Genomic DNA, 23,591 nt, shown 5'->3' on the forward strand with positions numbered 1-23,591 from the left:
GCCGCGTGGGGATTCCGGATCGAAATTCGGGGGCAGCCACCCAGTTGGTGTCGCACGGCTCGGTGATGTAGAACCACGCCGATTGCCACCCCTTTATGGTTTCCACGAAGGAGCCTTCAAGCCATATGACATTGTGCATCTTGCCCACCATGGCTCTGCCGCATTCTGCTTGTTGGCCTCCCACCACCTTCGGCTTGATATTGAAGGTCTTCAGCCACAGGCTAAAGTGGGGCCGGATGTGGAGGAAAGCCTCACACACGACGATGAATGCCGAAATGTTGAGGATGAAGTTCGGGGCCAGATCATGGAAGTCCAGCCCATCCCATGGTAGAACATGAGACCATGGATGAATGGATGGTGGGGAAACCCCAGTTCGTTGAGGAAGTGGTGGAGGAAAACTACCCTCTCGTGAGGTTCAGGGGTAGGAACGATCTGCCCCGTAGCGGGCAGCCGATGCGCGATATTTGCGGCTAAGTATCCGGCTCCGCGCAGCATCTTGATGTGTCCCTCCGTAACGGAGGAAGCCATCCATTTGCCTCCCACTCCGGACATGATTGGAGAAGGTTGAGGGGAAGGATGTGGCCTTGGGCGTTGGAGCTCGAGTGCGCAAGAGTGGATGAGCAAGGAGGAAGAAGGCGTGGGTAGAAAAAAGGTTAAACCTTGTCCCTTTATAAGGGCGGCCGAAACTATGCGCCCCCACTAGCCTGGTAAAACTCGCTTATCCCCCAAGCGCCGTAATCGATGGCGCGGTTGGGTTACCCACGCCCGTATTGATGAGAATCCCGTAATAAGGGGAACATTATCTCTGATTTGACAAGACGTGCCAAGAAACTGTCTCGCATGTGTGCGGGGCTACTTGAAGGAAACGGTTCGAATAATTACCGGGCCATGGCATAATGTCATGTTGCCAAAACGTGTCAGTAGATTAGATTTGTGGAAATATTATTCTCTCTACGGTGGTATGTGGAACTTATTTTGTAGGGTCGGACGCTATCCTTGTATTCAAATTCTTCTGTGATGTGTTCGAAGGAGGAACCCGCCTTGCAATGCCGAAGACAACACTGCGTGCCGGACTCATCGTCATTGAAGCCTGGTTCAGGGGCAACTGAGGGAGTCCTGGATTAGGGGGTCTCCGGACAGCCGGACTATATCCTTTGGCCGGACTGTTGGACTATGAAGATACAAGATTGAAGACTTCGTCCCGTGTCCGGATAGGACTCTACTTGGCGTGGAAGGCAAGCTAGGCAGTACGGATATGGATATCTCCTCCTTTGTAACTGACCTTGTGTAACCCTAACCCCCTCTGGTGTCTATATAAACTGGACGGTTTTAGTCCGTAGGACAACATACAATCATACCATAGGCTAGCTTCTAGGGTTTAGCCTCTCCGATCTCGTGGTAGATCAACTCTTGTAATACCCATATCATCAAGAATAAATCAAGCAGGACGTAGGGTTTTACCTCCATCAAGAGGGCCCGAACCTGAGTAAAACATCGTGTCCCCTGCCTCCTGTTACCATCCGCCTTAGACGCACAGTTCGGGACCCCCTACCCGAGATCCGCCGGTTTTGACACCGACACCTGTTATTATTAGTGCTAACCTTTCAGAACATGAAGAAGAGAGATTATTAAAAACTCCGAAGAAGCACCGTGCTGCTATTGGGTATACTCTTGATGATCTTAAGGGCATTAGTCCCACTCTATGTCAACATAAAATTAATTAGTAAGAAGTTGCTAAACCAGTTCGTGATCATCAACGCCATCTGAATCCTAAAATGAAAGAAGTGGTAAGAAAGGAGATACTAAAGCTCCTTGAGGCAGGTATAATTTATCCCGTTGCTGATAGTAAGTGGGTAAGTCATGTCCATTGTGTCCCTAAGAAGGGAGGTATTACTGTTGTTCCTAATGATAAAGATGAATTGATTCCTCAAAGAATTATTACTGGTTATAGGATGGTAATTGATTTCCACAAATTAAATAAGGCTACTAAAAAGATCATTACCCCTTACCTTTTATCGATCAAATGCTAGAAAGATTATCCAAACATACACATTTTTGCTTTCTAGATGGTTATTCTGGTTTCTCTCAAATACCTGTGTCAGCCAAAGATCAATCAAAGACTACTTTTACATGCCCTTTTGGTACTTTTGCTTATAGACGTATGCCTTTTGGTTTATGTAATGCACCTGCTACCTTTCAAAGATGCATGATGGCTATATTGTCTGAATTTGTGAAAAGATTTGTGAGGTTTTCATGGATGACTTTTCCGTCTATTGATCTTCTTTTGATGATTGCTTGAGCAACCTTGATCGAGTTTTGCAGAGATGTGAAGAAACTAATCTTGTCTTGAATTGGGAAAAGTGCCACTTTATGGTTAATGAAGGTATTGTCTTGGGGCATAAAGTTTTTGAAAGAGGTATTGAAGTTGATAAAGCCAAGGTTGATGCTATTGAAAAGATGCCATGTCCCAAGGACATCAAAGGTATAAGAAGTTTCCTTGGTCATGCCGGTTTTTATAGGAGGTTCATTAAGGACTTCTCAAAAATCTCTCGGCCTCTGACTAATTTATTACAAAAAGATATACCATTTGTCTTTGATGATGATTGTGTAGAAGCATTTGAAATACTTAAGAAAGCATTGATCTCTGCACCTATTGTTCAGCCACCTGATTGGAATTTACCCTTTGAAATTATGTGCGATGCTAGTGATTATGCTGCAGGTGCTGTTCTAGGACAGAGAGTTGATAAGAAACTAAATGTTATTCAATATGCTAGTAAAACTCTAGACAATGCTCAAAGAAATTATGCTACTACTGAAAAAGAATTCTTAGTAGTTGTATTTGCTTGTGATAAGTTTAGACCTTATATTGTTGATTCTAAAGTAACTATTCACACTGATCATGCTGCTATTAAATATCTTATGGAAAAGAAAGATGCTAAACCTAGACTTATTAGATGGGTTCTCTTTCTACAAGAATTTGATTTACATATTGTTGATAGAAAAGGAGCTGGGAACCCCGTTGCAGACAACTTGTCTAGGTTAGAAAATGTGCTTGATGACCCACTACCTATTGATGATAGCTTTCCTGATGAGCAATTAAATGTCATAAATACTTCTCATACTGCTCCATGGTGTGCTGATTATGCTAATTACATTGTTGCTAAGTTTATACCACCTAGTTTCACATACCAACAAAAGAAAAAGTTCTTTTATGATTTGAGCCATTAATTTTGGGATGACCCACATCTTTATAAAGAAGGAGTAGATGGTGTTATTAGACGTTGTGTACCTGAGCATGAACAGGAACAGATCCTACGCAAGTGTCACTCCGAAGCTTATGGAGGACACCATGCTGGAGATAGAACTGCACATAAGGTACTGCAATCTAGTTTTTATTGGCCTACTCTCTTCAAGGATGCCCGTAAGTTTGTCTTGTCTTGTGATGAATGTCAAAGAATTGGTAATATTAGTAGACGTCAAGAAATGCCTATGAATTATTCACTTGTTATTGAACCATTTGATGTTTGGGACTTTGACTATATGGGACCTTTTCCTTCCTCTAATGGTTATACACATATTTTAGTTGCTGTTGATTGCATTACTAAGTGGGTAGAAGCTATTCCAACTAGTAGTGGTGATCATAACACTTCTATTAAAATGCTTAAAGAAGTTATTTTTCCAAGGTTTGGAGTCCCTAGATATTTAATGACTGATGGTGGTGCACATTTTATTCATGGTGCTTTCCGTAAAATGCTTGCTAAATATGATGTTAATCATAGAATTGCATCTCCTTATCACCCTCAGTCTAGTGGTCAAGTAGAATTGAGCAATAGAGAACTCAAATTAATTTTGCAAAAGACTCTTAATAGGTCCAGAAAGAATTGGTCTAAGAAACTTGATGATGCATTATGGGCCTATAGAACTGCATATAAAAATCCTATGGGTATGTCTCCGTACAAAATGGTCTATGGAAAAGCATGTCACTTACCTCTCGAACTAGAAAACAAGGCTTATTGGGCTATTAAAGAACTTAATTATGATTTTAAACTTGCCGGTGAGAAGAGGTTATTTGATATTAGCTCACTTGATGAACGGAGAACCCAAGCCTACGAAAATGCCAAGTTGTTTAAAGAAAAAGTTAAAAGATGGCATGATAAAAGAATACAAAAAGCATGAGCTTAATGTAGGTGATTATGTATTGCTATACAACTCTCGTTTAAGATTTTTTGCAGGAAAACTTCTCTCTAAATGGGAGGGTCCTTACGTTATCCAGGAGGTCTACTGTTCTGGTGCCATAAAAATCAACAACTTCGAAGGCACAAATCCGAAGGTGGTGAACGGTCAAAGAATCAAACACTATATCTCAGGTAATCCCATAAATGTTGAAACCAATGTTCTTGAAACCGTAACCCCGAAGGAGTACATAAAGGACACTTTCCGGAACGTTTCAGACTCCGAAAAGGAATAGGTATGTGGTATGGTAAGTAAACCGACTCCAAAACAGTTTTTAAGGAAAGAATGGACCTCAAGCAGCAAGTCAACAAGCTTGAGGAGGAGAATCGTATCCTGAGGGGCATCATCGCCAAGAACATCACATCACCATCCCAGAAAAGAGAGACATAACCACATGGGTATGGGCACTCCACTTGGCAACTGCCAAGCTTGGGGGAGTGCCCCGGTATCGTATCACCATCACTTTTATCTTTACAGTTTTTCTTAGTTCGATCCTTTTGGTAATATCTTGATCTAGTAGAATAAAAGTACTTAGTATGATCTAGTTGTGAGTTTTGCTTTATTACCCCTCTATGTAATCGAGTCTGTGAGCTATATAATAAAGATTAGTGTTGAGTCAAGGGCTTGATTATTTTGCCATGATCCTAAGTGAATAAAGGAAAAGAGAAAGAAATAAAAAGAAACAAAGAGATCATGTGACTCTTATGGAGAGTAATGAGCTCACATAGGAAGAGTATGATGAATAAAAGTTATTGAGGGTTGACAAACATAGTTTTGGTCATCGTTGCAATTAATAGGAAGTAATAAAGAAAGAGAGGTCTTCACATATAAATATACTATCTTGGACATCTTTTATGATTGTGAGCACTCATTAAAATATGACATGCTAAAGAGTTGACATTGGACAAGGAAGACAACGTAATAGGTTATGTTTTCTTACATCTAAGATAAATTATATTGTCTTGGATCCTCCAACATGTTGATCTTGCCTTTCCCCCTCATGCTAGCCAAATTCATTGCACCAAGTAGACATACCACTTGTGCTTCCAAATACCCTTAAACCAGTTTTGCCATGAGAGTCCACCATACCTACCTATGGATTGAGTAAGATCCATCAAGTAAGTTGTCATCGGTGCAAGTAATAAAAATTGCTCTCTAAATATGTATGATTGATTGGTGTGGAAGAAATAAGCTTTATATGATTGTGTGATATGGAAGTAATAAAAGCCACAGACTGCATAATAAAGGTCCATATCACAAGTGACAATATAAAGTGACGTTCTTTTGCATTAGGATTTTGTCCATCCAACCATAAAAGTGCATGACAACCTCTGCTTCCCTCTGCGAAGGGCCTATCTTTTACTTTTATCTCCTACATTGCATATATAAGAGTCATGGTGATCTTCACCCTTCCTTTTTATATTTTATCCTTTGGCAAGCACAATATGTTGAAAAGATCTTGGTATATATGGCTAATTGGATGTGAGTTTCCATGAACTATTACTATTGACATTACCCTTGAGGTAAAACGTTGGGAGGCAAAACTATAAGCCCCTATATTTCTCTGTGTCTGATTAAAACTCCATACCCATAAGTATTGCGTGAGTGTCAGCAATTGTGAAAGATTATATGATAGTTGAGTATGTGGACTTGCTGAAAAGCTCTTATACATTGACTCTTTCCTATGTTATGATAAATTGCAATTGCTTCAATGACTGAGATTATAGTTTGTTAGTTTTCAATGAAGTTTACGATTCATACTTGATATTGTGATTGAATTATTACTCTAGCATAAGAAATCATATGACAAGAATTACATAAGTTGTTGTTCTAAGAATGATCATGATGCACTCATGTCCGTATTTTATTTTTTATCGACACCTTCATCTCTAAACATGTGGACATATTTTTTCGATTTCGGCTTTTCGCTTGAGGACAAGCGAGGTCTAAGCTTGGGGGAGTTGATACGTCCATTTTACATCATGCTTTTATATCAATATTTATTGCATTATGGGCTTTTATTACACATTATGTCACAATACTTATGCCTATTCTCTCTTATTTTACAAGGTTTACATAAAGAGGGAGAATGCCGGCAGCTGGGATTCTGGCTGGAAAAGGAGCAAATATTAGAGACCTATTCTGCACAGCTCCAAAAGTCCTGAAACTTCACGGATGATGTTTTCCAAATATATAAAAAACATTGAGTGCAAGAACTTCACCAGGGGGGCCACACCCTGCCGACGAGGGTGGGGGGCGCGCCCTACCCCTGGGCGCGCCCCTAGCTCGTCGGCCCCCTGGTGGCCCTCCCGTGACCATCTTCTGCTATATGGACTCTTTTGATGGGAAAAAAATCATAAGCCATCTTCTCGGACGAAACTCCGCCGCCACGAGGCGGAACCTTGGCAGAACCAATCTAGGGTTCTAGCGGGGCTGTTCTGCCGGGGAAACTTCCCTCCCGGAGGGGGAAATCATCACCATCGTCATCACCAACGCTCCTCTCATCGAGAGAGGGCAATCTCCATCAACATCTTCATCAGCACCATCTCATCTCAAAACCCTAGTTTATCTCTTGTATCCAATTCTTGTCTCCAAGTTCGGGATTAGTGCTAGTTGGTTGCTAGTTGTGTTAATTACTCCTTGTAGTTGATGCTAGTTGGTTTAATTGGTGGAAGATCATATGTTTAGATCCTATATGCACATTAATACCCCTCTGATTATGAACATGTTTATGCTTTGTGAGTAGTTACTTTTGTTCTTGAGGACATGGAGAAGTCTTGCTATTAGTAGTTATGTGAATTTGGTATTCGTTCGATATTTTGATGAGATGTATGTTGTCTCTCCTCTAGTGGTGTTATGTGAAAGTCAACTACATGACACTTCACCATTATTTTGGCCTAGAGGAAGGCATTGGGAAGTAATAAGTAGATGATGGGTTGCTAGAGTGACAGAAGCTTAAACCCTAGTTTATGCGTTGCTTCGTAAGGGGCTGATTTGGATCCATATGTTTCAATCTCCTATTTTTTCTGATATGATGGGCATGCCAACAACAGGTCTATGTTTATCCTTTTTATCAAGTTTGGCAATTCTAGCAGCTTCTTCACAGAAGTAAATAACATGCCCATCCATATCTTCTTCCAAGAGATCTTTAACCATAGCAATACTAGGTTCTACTTTGATTTGTTCATTAGGTTTAGGTGTTCTAATATAGCTTTTGTTAACCACAGTTGAAACTTTAGCATGTTCCTTTATCCTAACAGGGAAAGGTGGTTTCTCAATATAAGTAGAAGGAACAACTGGATCAACATTATAAATTATAGTTTCTTTAACTGGTACCGGTTCTTTAATTTCTTCTTTAATAGGTGGGTGATATTTAAACCACTTCCCTTTAGGGAGATCAACATGAGTAGCAAATGATTCACAAAAGGAGGCTACTATCTTAGAGTCAAGTCCTTAGAGTCAAGTCCATATTTAGTGCTAAACTTTTGAAAAGCATCGGTACCATAAAAGATTTAACACAATCATACTTAAGTTTAATACTCGACTCTTTACCTTTGTCGAGTTCCCAATCTTCAGAGTTGCATTTAATTCTTTCCAAAATATCCCATCGGAATTCAATAGTATTCTTCATAAAAGAACCAGCACAAGAAGTATCAAGCATGGTTTGATCATTACGAGAAGGCCGAGCATAAAAATTCTGGATAATAATTTCTCTTGAGAGCTCATGATTTTGGCATGAATATAACATTGACTTAAGCCTCCCCAAGCTAGAGCAATACTTTCTCCTTCACGAGGCCAAAAATTATATATATAATTCCGATCACGATGAACTAGATGCATAGGATATTTTTTTGATGGAACTCCAATTTCAAACGATTCCAATTCCAAGATCCAATATCATCGCATAGCCTATACCATGCCAATGATTTTCCCTTCAAAGATAAAGGGAAAACCTTCTTCATAACTTCATTCTGGGTAAACCTGCAAGCTTGAACAATCCCCAAACTTGTTCTACATATATCAAGTGCATATCAGGATGTTCGGTTCCATCTCCTGCATAAGGATTAGCTAGCAGTTGTTCTATCATACCCGAAGGAATTTCATATTCAATATTTTCAGTAGGTGCAGTAGGTTGAGGGGTAGCTAATTGTGGTTCCGGTTGAGGTGAAGATACCCCGAACAAACCCCTCAAAGGATTGTTTTCCATAGTAACGAGTGACAATAAATTTCAGCACACTATATAAATGTTTCCTTACCAAAGGCGCTTCACTCCCCGGCAACAGCGCTAGAAAATAGCCTTGATGACCCACAAGTATATGGGATCAATTGTAGCTCTTTTCGATAAGTAAGAGTGTCGAACCCAACGAGGAGCAGAAGGAAATGACAAGTGGTTTTCAGCAAGGTAATGTCTGCAAGTGCTGAAATTGTAAGTAGCGGAGTAGATTGATAGCAAGATAATTTGTAACAAGCAAGTAACGATAGTAGTAAGAAAAGTGCAGCAAGGTAGACCAATCCTTTTTAGTCAAAGGACAGGCCAAAATGGTCTCTTATGATAAGCAAAGCGTTCTTGAGGGTACACGGGAAATTCATCTAGTCACTTTCATCATGTTGGTTTAATTTGTGTTCGGTACTTTGATAATTTGATATGTGAGTGGACTGGTGTTAGGTGCTGTTCTTACTTGAACAAGCCCCCTACTTATGATTAACCCTCCTGCAAGCATCCGCAACTATGAGAAAAGTATTAAGAATAAATTCTAACCATAGCATTAAACTTTTGGATCCAGTCGGCCCCTTACGGAATAACGCATAAACTGGGGTTTAAACTTCTATCACTCTCGCAACCCGTCATCTAATTGCTACTCCACAATGCATTCCCTTAGGCCCAAATATGGTGAAGTGTCATGTAGTCGACGTTCACATGACACCACTAAGGGAATCACAACATACATACTATCAGGATATCGAACGCATATCAAGTTCACATGATTACTTGCAACATGATTTCTCCCGTGACCTCAAGAACAAAAGTAACTACTCACAAATGATAATCATTCTCAATATCCAAGGGGTATTAAATAGCATAATGGATTTGAACATATAATCTTCCACCGAATAAACCATATAGTAATCAACTACAAGATGTAATCAATAGTACTAGTTAAGCACAAGCACCAATCTATAGTTCCGTTAACAAGATTGACCACAAGAGATGAACTAGGGTTTGAGACGAGATGGTGCTATTGAAGATGTTGATGGATATTTTCCTCCCCAAGATGAGAGAGTTGTTGGTGATGATGATCACGATGATTTCCTCCTTCGAGAGAGAAGTTCCCCCGGCGGAATCGCTCCATCGGAGGGCAAAAGTGCTCCTGCCCAAGTTCCGTCTTGAGACGGCGGCGCTCCGTCCCTAAAGTCCTCTCCTTATTTTTTTCTAGGTCAAAATGACCTATATACCAGAAGATGGGCACCAGAGGTGGCCCTGGGTGAGCACAACCCACCAGGGCGCTCGTGGGCTCCCTGGCGTGCCCAGGTGGGTTGCGCCCACCTGCTGGGCCCCTCTGGTAGTTATTTGCTCCATTGTTCCTCAAATATTTCATAAAAAATCTCCGTGAAGTTTCAGCTTGTTTGGAGTTGTGAAGAATAGGTAGCCCGACGTAGGTTTTCCAGGTCCAGTTTTCTAGCTGCCGGAATTCTCCCTCTTTGTGTATACCTTGCATATTATGAGAGAAAAGGCATTTGAATTACTCCAAAAAGCATTATTATAAATGAAACATTATTAATAATATTAAGAAAACATGATGCAAAATGGATGTATCAGCGTTGAGTACAAGTGTTTGTTAGTTTATGCAGGTGCATAGATCGGAGACTTGGTTGTGCCTCCTACTGGATTGATACATTGGTTCTTAACTGAGGGAAATACTTATCTCTACTTTGCTGCAACACCCTTTCATCTTCATGGGAAAAATCAAAGCAAGCTCAAGGAGTAGCAGGTAGAATTTCTGGCGCCGTTGCCGGGGAGGTTCTACATCAAGCCTACCAAGTACCCACCATAAACTCTCATCTCTTGTATTGCATTATTTACCTTTTGCCTCTCGTTTTCCTCTCCCCCACTTCTAAAACGTTTTCAGGAAAACACAAAAGAAATTTGCCTTTTTATTTGCCCTTCTTCCGTACGTCTTTTAGTTTGCTTTTTGGTTGCTCGTGTGCTAGATTGCTTGCTTTGTCACGATGTCTCAAGAAAATATCAAGTTGTGTGACTTCTCCAACACTAATAATAATGATTTTATTATTACTCCGATTGCTCCCACCACTAGTGTGGAATCTTATGAAAATAATGCCGCTTTGTTGAATCTTGTTATGAAAGATCAATTTTGTGTCCTTCCTAGTGAAAATGCCGCATCCCATCTAAATACTTTCATTGAGTTAGGTGATATGCAAAAGAAAAAAGATGTGGATAATGATATTGTTAAATTGAAGCTATTTCCGTTCTCTTTATGAGATCATGCTAAACTTGGTTTTCATCTTTGCCTAAAAATAGTATTGATTCATGGAACAAGTGTAAATATGCTTTTATTCCCAAGTATTTTTCTCCCACTAAGACCATCTCCCTTAAGAACGATATAATGAATTTTAAGAAACTTGATCAAGAACATGTTGCACAATCTTGGGAGAGGATGAAATTGATGATAAGAAATTGCCCTACTCATGGTTTAAGTTTATGGACGATCATACAAAAAATTTATGCCAGATTGATTTTTTCATCTAGAAATCTTTTAGATTCTTCCATGGGAGGTAATTTTATGGAAATTACATTAGGAGAAGCTACTGAACTCCTAGATAATATTATGGCTAATTACTCTCAGTGGCATACCGAAATATCTTCTACTAGTAAAAAGGTGCATGCAATTGAAGAAATTAATACTTTGGGTGGAAAGATGGATGAACTTATGAAATTGTTTGCTAGTAAGAGTGATCCTATTGATCCTAATGATATGCATTTGTCTACTTTGATTGAGAACAATAATGAATCTATGGATGTGAATTTTGTTGGAAGGAACAATTTTGGTAATAATGCTTATAGAGGTATTTTCAACCCTAGGCTGTTTCCTAGTAATTCCTCTAATAATTATGGTAATTCCTACAACAATTCTTATGGAAATTATAATAAATGCCCTCTGATCTTGAGAAGAATATTAAATATTTCATTAATTCCCAAAAAAATTCAATGCCATGGTTGAAGAAAAATTGCTCAAGATTGATGGTTTGGCTAGGAACGTTGGTAGAATTATCTTGAGATTGATTCTTTAATAATTAGATCTATGACACCCAAGCATGATATTAATGAATATATGAAAGCTATTAAAATTTCTATTGATGAGTGTAAAGAAAGAACCGCTAGGATGCGTGCTAAGCGAGATTGGTTTGTAAAAGCGTGTTCTTCTAGTTTTTGTGAGAATAATGATGAAGATCTTAAAGTGATTGGTGTGACTCCTATTGAATCTTTGTTTTCTAATATAAATCTTGATAAATATGGGACTGGAGATGAGTCAACTTTAGCTAGAAGGCACCCCAATGATTCGGAGTTTAAAGATCTTAATGCAAAAATTGATAAAAGTGGGATTGGAGAGGTCAAAACTTTAAGTAGCAATGAACCCACTCTTTTGGATTCCAAGGAAATTAATTATGATAATTGTTGTTTGATAGATTGTATTTCCTTGTTGCAATCCATGTTGAATTCTCCTCATGCTTATAATCAAAATAAAGCTTTTACTAAACATGTCGTTGATGCTATGATGAAATCTTTTGAAGAAAAACTTGAGTTGGAAGTTTTGATCCCTAGAAAGCTTTATAATGAGTAGGAACCTACTATTAAAATTAAAATTAAAGATTATGAGTGTCATGCTTTGTGTGATTTGTGTTCTAGTGTCTCCACAATTCCAAAAACTTTATGTGATGTGCTAGCTTTCTGTGAATTTGATGATTGTTCTTTAAATTTGCATCTAGCGGATTCCACTATTAAGAAACCTATGGGAATGATTAATGATGTTCTTATGATTGCAAATTGGAATTATGTGCCCGTAGATTTCATTGTGCTTTATATAGATTGCAATCCTACATGTCCTATTATTCTTGGTAGACCTTTCCTTAGAACGATTGGTGCAATTATTGATATGACAGAAGGAAACATTAGATTACAATTTCCGTTAAGGAAGGGCCTAGAACACTTTCCAACAAATAAAATTAAGTTTCCATATGAATATATTATGAGGAATACTTATGAATTGCATACCAAAGATGACAACACCTGAATCTATGTTTTAATCCTAGCTAGGGGCGTTAAACAATAACGCTTGTTGGGAGGCAACCCAGTTTTATTTTTATGTTTTTTTGGTTCTGTTCTTCAATAAATACACATTATTACCTTTGTAGTAATTATGCTTTGGTGCTTTTAATCAGTGTTTGAGCCAAGTAAAACCTTTGGGATACTTTGGTATATCATTGATTTGATCTTGCTGAAAAACAGAATTTTTGCGCTCATTGCCTGAATTTTTAAAAAATCACAAAAATGTGATTTTGATCTGAACTTTTTACACAAGCTTTATATATCTATACTCTTATAAAAAGAAGAGTTGGTGATGATGGTGTGCCTACCATCCTGCAATATAGGTCGTCCGATCTATATCTAACAGATAGGAAGGAAACTATGACAATTTACTCGCACCCCTCTTCATATTTGCAGATAAGGCCTTCCCTCGTTCATCCTTTTCTCCCATAATATCTTGATGTTCCTTCCCACGCACGGGCATCTTGCTAGTGAATTTTCTATGTTGTTATAATTTTTTAGAATTTTTGGAGTTACAGAAGTATACGAAGTTTACAAATGACTACAGACTCTTCTGTTTTTGACCGATTATGTTTTCTATGTGTTACTTGCTTATTTTGATGAATAAATAGGCAGTATCGGTGGGTGATGCGGCTTGAATCTACGTCGGTATTTTCCCAAAGAGGAAGGGATGATGCAACACAGCGGTGGTAGGTATTTCCCTCAGATATGAAACCAAGGTTATCGAACGAGTAGGGGAACCAAGCAACACAACGTAAACAACACATGCACACAAATAACAACTTCTCACAACCCAACGTGTAAAAGGGGTTGTCAATCCCTTTCGGGTAGCGGCGCCCCAAGATAGGAAAACAGACGTGAATAAAATTGTAGTAGATTGATAGATCGAACGCCAAATAAAATAAATAAGAATAAAATGCAGCAAGGTATTTTTTATTTTTGGTTTAATAGATCTAAAAATAAAAGCAAAGGAAAATATATCCCAAAGGCAAATAATATGAGAAAAAGACCCGGGGGCCGTAGGTTTCACTAGTGGTTTCTCTCGAGAAAAATAGCAAATGGTGGGTGAACAAATTACTGTTGGGCAATTGATAGAACTTCAAATAATCATGATGATATCCAAGCAATCATTACATATGCATCACGTCCAAGATTAGTAGACCGACTCATGCCTGCATCTACTACTATTACTCTACACATCAACCGCTATCCAGCATGCATCTAGTGTATTAAGTTCATGGAGAAACCAAGTAATGCAATAAGAATGATGACATGATGTAGACAAGATCTATCTATATAGATATAGACCCCATCGTTTTATCCTTAGTAGCAACGATACATACGTGTCGGTTCCCCTTCTGTCACTGGGATCAAGCACCGTAAGATCGAACCCACTACAAAGCACCTCTTCCCATTGCAAGATAAATAAATCAAGTTGGCCAAACAAAACCCAAATATCGGAGAAGGAATACGAGGCTATAAGCAATCATGCATAAAAGGGATCAAAGAAACTCAAATACTTTCATGGATATAAAAAGATAGATATGATCATAAACTCAAAGTTCATTGATCCCAAAAAGCACACCACAAAAAGACTACATCATATGGATCTCCAAGAGACCATTGTATTGAGAATTCAGCGAGAGAGAGAGGAAGCCATCTAGCTAATAACTACGGACCCGAAGGTCTACAAAGAACTACTCACACATCATCAGAGAGGCACCAATGGAGGTGGTGAACCCCGTCCGAGATGGTGTCTAGATTGGATCTGGTGGTTCTGGACTCTGTAGCGGCTGGAATTGATTTTCGTCGACTCCCCTAGGGTTTCTGGAATATTGGGGTATTTATAGAGCAAAGAGGCGGTCCAGGGAGCACCCGAGGTGGGCACAACCCACCAGGGCGCGCTAGGGCCTCCTAGCGCGCCCTGGTGGGTTGTGCTCTCCTCGGAGCACCCCCTAGGCGCAGCCTTGGCCCATTAGGTGTCTTCTGGTCCAGAAAAATTTCCGTAAAGTTTCTTTGCATTTGGACTCCGTTTGGTATTGATTTCCTGCAAAGTAAAGAACATGCAGTCTAGTTTTATATTGTTCTTTATAGCATGGACATTTGGAATTTTATATTGTTCAAAGCAATAGTCTAGTTTTTACATGATAACTTAAACACTCAAGCATATCAACGAGAAACCATGTCTTTCAAAATATCAATGATAAAATAAGTTATCCCTAGCCCACTATGTTCAATCATTGATCCATTCATGAAACACACTCGCATATTAGCTACACCCAATACACAAGTACGATCATATTACCTCCTAGTTGGTGCTTTTATAAGAGAAGATGGAGACTCAAATTCAAAAATAAAAATTGCATAAAGTAAAAGAAAGGCCCTTCGCAGAGGGAAGTAGGGATTTGTAGAGGTGCCAGAGCTCAAAGCGAAAAACATAGAGATAAAAACATTTTGGGAGGTGTATCCTTCCCACCAACGAAAATGACTTAGAGTTCCCAACACTTTCCATGCTATATATATCATAGGCGGTTCCCAAACAGAAAATAAAGTTTATTCCTTTTTCAGCCATAGTTTCACTTTCCATGGCTAGCCGTATCCACGATTGCCTTCCATAACAACACTTTCCAAGGAATTTATTATTTGACAACATAAAGTAAATTCATTTTTCATTTTGGTATTGGGCATCCCTAATACATTTGCCTTACTCTTGTGCAATGACAAGTGAATAAACACTCATTGTGAGAGTAACACATCTAGCATGGAAAATATTAGCCACCCCTCACCTCTCTGTGAGCTAAACGAACACACAAAAGAGAAGTTTATTTTGAAAATTAGAGATGGCACACACAAATTTGCTTAGAACGGTAAACGAATACCACATATAGGTAGATACAGTGGACTCATGTGGCAAAACTGGTTTAAAGGATTTTGGATGCACAAGTAGAGATCATACTTAGTGCAAAATGAAGGATAGCAAAAGATTGAGAAGTGACCAACCAAGAAACGAATAATCTCATAAGCGAGCATTAAGCATAATTAACACCGAATAATGCACCACAAGTAGGATATAATTCCATTGCATAATTATTGACTTTCCTGCTTGCATAGGGAATCACAAACCTTAACGCCAATATTATTACTAAATCATAATTACTCATCAACATAACTCACATATCACATCATCATATCTCAAAACTATTACTAAGTATGAAGTTTATTTTGTCCAATAATCTTCAAGAATGCTTTTATTATATCCTTCTTGGATATCTATTACTTTGGAACCAATTTTTATATGTTGCTTTTGATAAGCTCAAACAAATATAAGTGAAGATCATGAGCATAATATTTTCTTTCTCTCAAATTAATTTAAGTGAAGCAAGAGAGAAATTCTTGAAAATTTTACTAACTCTCAAATAAATCTAAGTGAAGCAAGAGAGCATTTCTTCAAAAATACTAAGCACACCATGCTCAGAAAGATATAAGTGAAGCACTAGAGCAAGTCCATAGCTCATAAAAATTTAAGTGAAGCATAGAGAGTGCTACCTCTTGAGCACTGCATTCATTTTCCCTTGAAGAGGAAAGGGTGATGCAGTAGAGCAGCGTAAGTATTTCCCTCAGTTTTTGAGAACCAAGGTATCAATCCAGTAGGAGGCCACACACGAGTCCCTCGCACCTACACAAACAAATAAACTCCTCGCAACCAACGCGATAAAGGGGTTGTGAATCCCTTCACGGTCACCTACGAGAGTGAGATCTGATAGATATGATAAGATAATATTTTTGGTATTTTTATGATAAAGAGAAATAAATATGCAAGTAAAATAAATAGCAAAGGAAATAACTAAGTATTGGAAGATTAATATGATGGAAAATAGACCCGGGGGCCATAGGTTTCACTAGAGGCTTCTCTCGAGAGCATAAGTATTACGGTGGGTGAACAAATTACTATTGAGCAATTGACAGAACTGAGCATAGTTATGAGAATATCTAGGTATGATCACGTATATAGGCATCACGTCTGAGACAAGTAGACCGACTCCTGCCTGCATCTACTACTATTACTCCACACATCGACCGCTATCGAACATGCATCTAGAGTATTAAGTTCAAGAGAACAGAGTAACGCTTTAAGCAAGATGACATGATGTAGAGGGATAAACTCATGCACTATGATATAAACCCCATCTTGTTATCCTCAATGGCAACAATACAATACGTGCCTTGCTACCCCTACTGTCACTAGGAAAGGACACCGCAAGATTGAACCCAAAGCTAAGCACTCACTACAAAAAAAAATACACTTCCGTGATGATACATGTTTGTCACAGTAGGTCGTGTTCTGTGTCATGCATGTACATCCATGACGATTTTATGACAGAATCAAGATAGTCATACCTGTGCTGTTGTAGAAGTGTTCCATGGCATTACCAAAATTATCATCACAGAAGTGTCCACTTCCATGACGATAAATCGTGCGTCACAGAAGTGCTTTCATCAAGGGTGACCGACACGTGGCATCCACCGTAATGGAACGCCGTTAAGCTATCGGGTCGGGTTTTGGATCCGATAACCCGTTAACAGCCCCGACCAATGGGGATTTTCCACGTGTAAAATCACCATTGGCTGGAGGAAACACGTGTCGGCTCATCGTTGGGACAGATGTCATCCACTCATTGGACAGAAGGCGCCTATGATACGTCGACACGTGGCACGGCCCAACAGAGGCCCATTCCTGTGAAAAGGCCGGCCCGTTTGACTTGGTCAAAAGGTGGCGGGCCGGCCCATGGAAAGCCTGTTAACAGCCTGTTCGCATATAGCCCATTTATAGCCCGCTAACCCAAGGCCCGTTACGCCCTATTCGAATCAGGCCCAGTAGCGTCATCTGGGCCATCCAATATGATTCCAGCCCATTTTCACTTATGGCCCATGTATGGCCCATGACGTCTTTCGGCCCATATGAGGCCCTACATAACTCTTGGCCTATTAACGGCCCGTGGTGAAACTGACCCATAATGAACAGTGTATCACTTTACACTCATTAACGGCCCGTGGTGAAACTGGCCCGTAAAGAACAGTGTATCACTTTATACCCATTAACGGCCCGTTATTCCGTTGGGCCGTTTCCAGCCCATGTTATCTTTTAGCCTTCTTAGAGCCCATTTATTCTTGGGCTATTTTCCAGCATTCGTTTAATTACGGCCCGTTACTGTCATTTTCTGCTTGTGGGCCAAATTCAGCCCGTGGTTATAGTCGGCCCGTTTGTGGTCCGTTAATACGTTGGGCCGTTTTCATAGCGTCATCAAATACGGCCTATTAACGATGGCCCGTTATGGTCGGCCCATGAATAGACGATTCCAACTCTAGCCCGTTTATGGCCAGAATGTGGTCTGTTTGGCCCATGTTTGGTCAATCGATCATACGACCCGTATAAGGCCCATTGATGATACGGCCTGTAGAAGGCCCATTGTTTCTACGGCCCGTAGAAGGTCCACTGTTTCTACGGCCCGTAGAAGGCCCACTGTTTATACGGCCCGTAGAAGGCCCATTGTTTCTACAGCCCATAGGAGGCCCAGTGTCACTACAGTAAATATTAGCCCATGGTTATTGTGGCCTAGTTTTAAAAAATAAGTTATTGCAGCCACTAGCAAACCGCAAAAAAGAACTGCATTGACTACAAGCAAACAAATAAACAAGACAAGAAGGAAATAAATAAGCAAGCAACTTACACTAGGCTATCACAACTATTACACATATTACATCCACTGGGCATCAAAGTTCACCACCAGTGCAAATATAGGGAACACAGCAGCATATAAACCCCGCAACAAAACAAGTCCAAAACTGAAACCACTTCAGAAGAGCTCAAGAAACAATATCCTGGGTACCCATAATGCTGGCAAGATGCTTAGCAAGCTTATTAACTTTCTCTTATTTGGCGCTTAAGTCCTCCAGCGCTTGCTGTTGCACCAGAAAGTATGCATCTGAATTCTACAGGGACTTCCACAGTCCTTCGGCTTCCTATCACATAACATCTGATCAATGTCTTTCAACTTGAAGTTGAGACTCAAGAAGCCGAACTGATTCAGGCAACGAGTTCGAAGAGCTGGTGCCAGCAGTGGTAGCCAGTAACTCGAACACTACATCAAGACAGGACTTTGGGGTTGTTTCAGTGTCTTCAATATATTTTTTATCAGCTTTCTTGGAGACTAACAGGGATGTCTCACTATCTTGAACCTTATCTGCATTACTTCCTTTACCATTGCATAACAGGGTACTCTTCTCCAATATTTTATCCGCGTTCTAAAAGAGAAACAAACAAACACATCTCAGGTTTACAATGTAGTATATGAAACTCATTTTGGTAAACCAGTTCAGTAGTAAGGTGGACAGGATAACAACATGAAACAAACATATATCTATGTAGTATGGTCACTGTATGGTCTATATCATTCTAGTTTATGTTGCCAAATCAAGATAGATACAGTTTGAATCATATCTATTTAAGACAAAGCAGCATAGATAGAATATAAGTGTGGGAAACTACACATCAATAACAACACTTGTAATGTGCATGGCATGAGAACATAACTGTTTATTCAATTGAAACTGAAATCAACATAGAGCAAGTTACAACAGCAAACAGCCAAACACGTTGAAGAAACATGTTTAAAACATACCTGTTGCCCCATTGGAGTTTCAATTGCATCCTTCAAATTTGAGTAAATACAGTGATGCAAGAGCAAAGTAGTATGAACCATAGCTACAGAACCTGACCCGAGAACAATTATTCTTCTGCTTTAAGCGTTGACTTCGGGTTCGGAGTGGTGGTCCTCGTGATTTGGGCACTGCAGTTGCCTTACTAACTGCTCGTGTTTGGGTGCTCTGTGGTGGAGACGGTGCTGTGTCAACGGGAACTGGGTGTCTATCTGCTGGGGTTGGGGTTAGAAGGGGTGTAGCTGGTTCTCTGTCCAACTGGGTAGGGGTACAATCTGCATGAGTGTGGGTTATGTGTGGTGGGGCTGGTTCTTGGGCAAGTACAACCGTGGTTCTATCTGCATCGACATGTAGCACGATCTTTTCTGAAGACCGTGTTTTTACTCCCACAGATACTGCCATCACTCCCTCCAATTGAAATGGCTGATAAACAAGAAAATTAATTGAATGTACAGACATTGTAAGATAGACAGGTGCAATGGATAGTAGGGAAGAAAACAGGGCATGAAATAATTCACATTTATGTTGTCTAAGCAAATAGAATAGCAGGACATAATTTCACATATATGATGGCTAATTAAACATGATAGCATGACACAATTTCGCATGTATGATGGCTAACTAAACATGATAGAATGACATACTTCAAAATATGATGACTATGTAAACAAGATGACATGATATAACTATACGATGTGTCTATTAAAGTGGTTGGCATGCCATAAATCACAAACATGCCGTCGATGGAAACATGATGGCATGATATAATTCACGGATAGAATGACATAATTTAAAATATAATGACTATGTAAATAGGATGAGATGATATAACTATATTATGTCTTTAGAAAATGGGTTCGCATGCCATAATTCAGATACATGCTGTCTATGTAAACATCATGGCATGACATAATTCAAATATATGATTTATATACTAAGGAAGTGAGCAGAGGGCAATCGCATATATGATGTGTCAACTAAGGAGATGGCATTCAATAATGTGTATATGATGTAAAAACTAAGCATTACAATACAACATATGCATTATATGAGTAATATAACCCTGCCAATTTTGAGCATACACCTCCGAGGGATAATAGGACCGGTCATCTGCCTCTGAATCCTCCTCTGAAGAGCTATCTGTAACCAGCAAGATATCTGCTTCAGCAGGTAGCATTGTCTGCTCTGAAGACCTTGTTTTCACTCCAGATTTCTCCACCACCAATTCAAATGGCTGATGCACAGGAAGAGCAATTGAATATACAAACATTGTCGACAAAAGCAATGAGAAATACAAAAAAAGGACGACATGATATAATTCACATATATGACGCTTGCCTAAACAGCATGGCATTGCATAATTCACATACATAATGCCTTGCAACAAGATAAGATTGCATAATTCACATATATAATGTCTTGCAACAAGATGGCATTGCATAATTCACATATATGGTAATTAGACACTAAACAGGTGGCATTCACACAAAGCATGTCTAAACTAAGCAAATGACATTGCAATGCAAGATACCATACGCACGATATGAGCAACATAACCCTGGCAAGTTAGGGCATGCACCTCGGGGGGGGGGGGGAATATGACTGGTCATCTATCTCTGAATCCTCCTCTGAGGAGCTATCGGTAACCAGCAAGACATGCACTTCGTCAGATAGCATTGTCTGCTCTGAAGACCTTGTTTCCACTCCAGATTTTTCCATGACCGTGCCGAATGGCTGATGCACAGGAAGAGTAATTGAATGTACTAAAATTGTTGACAAATTTAACACGTAATAAAAAAATGATGGCATGATATAATTCACATATAAGATGATTGGCTAACCAGGGTGGCATTGCAAAATTCACATATATGATGCCTGGCTAGACAAGATGGCATTGCATGATTCACATATACGATAAAGAAACTAAACAGATGGCATTAACACAAAGCATGTCTAAACTAAGCAGATGACATCTTTAATGTATACAGTAAGCAATGCAAGCCACCATATGCATGATATTACCCACATCAGCATGCCAAGTTAGAGCGAAGACCTCATGGGGTAAATAGGAGTGGTCTTCTCCTTCTGAATCCCCCTCAGAACAGTTATCTTCCTCTTGATTACGATCCGAAATGGGTGGAGAGGGGCTGTCTTTGCGCCCACCATGGAACGCCGTCTGCATGAAATTTTATTGCCACGCAAGGCTCGTCTCTTTTTCTCTACATGATCAGTTCCATTGTGTACAATAACTGGCATGCATAGGAATAAAACATAGTGAGATTATGTAAGGAGTGCATGCACAAATCCAAAGTGATGGTAGCAAACTGTGGATAGACCCAAAACCAATGATAGCAGGCAGATAATAGCATTAGCTAAAAAATACAGATAATGGCTCCTTTAATGTTTGTTTGCACCCAACATGAAACTCATAGTAGACACCGGAGATTAACCAGATAGTACTGACTTCTGCCCCAATATGTACCCCACAACCATTTAAAAACTCAAGTTTTAGCATTAGTTTGGACCTGACTCGGAGTCTAATAGGTGAACACAACGATAATGTAGCATGTCATCATATTAAGAGACACATAACGTAAGCAGACACGGAAGAGTACGACCTCTCTTGCGGACCCGTGTAGTCCTCAAGGTCATCTGCTCAGTTGATGATGGTAATGTAGTTGCCGTGGCTACCGGCGGTAGGGAAGAAGATCTAAGGCAATGAAAGACAGTCTGGAGAGCGGATCCCTGCTGTGGTGAACCCTTCCGTCGTTGGAGCAACTGAGCTGGGGTGGAACACAGCGCCGCAGGAGCTGGACAAACCACACAAGATTTTCTTTGACACATATCTGTAACAGAAGTAATTGAGTAAGGGCTTGTTTGAATTTGAGGATTCTAACAATGGAGGGATAGGAAATAGACAGGAATAGGATAGGAATGCACGTGCAAAACAGAGAATTTAAAAACACAGGATTTCTGCCAATCTGGGTGTTTGATTCACAACAATTGGAAGATCACAGGATGCAAAAAATCATGGTGAGATTAAGTCAAACCACAAGAAAATGTATGGTTATAATGCTATTATGCTACTATCTCTTAGTCTTGTGCTTGATGAATAGGAATATGAAAAGGAGGAGAAGTGGAAATTATAATTCCTACGGTTTATCTTTCAAGGAGACACTAAAGGAACAAATCCTACAGTTTTCCTTTGCTCCATTCCTTTGCACCAAATTCATGAAAAGTAGTACCATAGGAAACTTTCCAATTCCGATGTTTTTCATTCACTTTTCCTTTCAAGCACTGGCGATTCTAGTAGGCAGGCTTGAGCAAGGAAAATCCTACACTAAAAAATGTTTTTGTGCTACTTCTATTACTTTGGACCCAGGCCACTGCCATACTAGCTCAACTCCCAGGCCCATCGACAAATGCATAGCTCAAATGCGCAGAGATAAATAATGATGGAATTCAAGAGAGTCCATCACGAATAGCTAAGTTGCCTGGTACCTCACTGCTTGTCATATAGTAGGATAAAATAATCATATTTCCCGTTACTACGAGTGCTCAGTGGACAATATATATAACATGTAGAGTCAAAAAGAGATGCAACAAGTGTACAACCTCTTTGGCGAAGCCATGTCGATCTTAGCGTGATTGGGTTGGCCGGTGAGGATGCTCCGGCTGACTTGGCTGTCGGAGGAGGGGAAGAAGATCTTAGGCATCTGGAGATGGAGCCCGAGGTACTGCTCCGCAGTGATGGAGGGTTTCATCGTTGGAGCAGTACCGGTGAGTTATACGATGCCGAGGCTGAAGCAGGACAAGAGAGCCAACGAACAATGTTAACCTGAGTGGAATTCTAATAGTATCTCCAATACATGACGTAAAATACATAACCACAAAGTGCTAGATGTAAAATACATCAGCCGCTCATCTCTGAACTTAACTGTCGAAACTGAACTTACTGTCGAAACTGAACTTAACTGTCGAAACTGAATTTTGCTGTCGAAACTGAATTTTGCTGTCGAAACTGAACACACTAGTAAGGTGAGGCTACACGTCGGCCGACTGACTTTTTCATCTCTAGTCAGTCGATTTTGCAGCCGTTGGATACGAAATCAAGGGCCCGCGGTTCATCTTAAACCTCCACCCCCCTGACCTGCCAGCCCCCACCGGCCAAACAGCAGCCCCCCGCCGCCCGTGGCCGGCGGTGCGCCGCCCCGCCCGCCCCGAAAACACTCCCCACCCCGGTCCACCGCCGCCCCGGCCATCCCTCTAGGCCCCCCGTGCCGAGCTTTTTCTCCGG

This window comes from Triticum dicoccoides, chromosome 2A (genome assembly GCF_002162155.2).
Source record: "Triticum dicoccoides isolate Atlit2015 ecotype Zavitan chromosome 2A, WEW_v2.0, whole genome shotgun sequence".
In the NCBI taxonomy this organism is placed as follows: Eukaryota; Viridiplantae; Streptophyta; class Magnoliopsida; order Poales; family Poaceae; genus Triticum; species Triticum dicoccoides.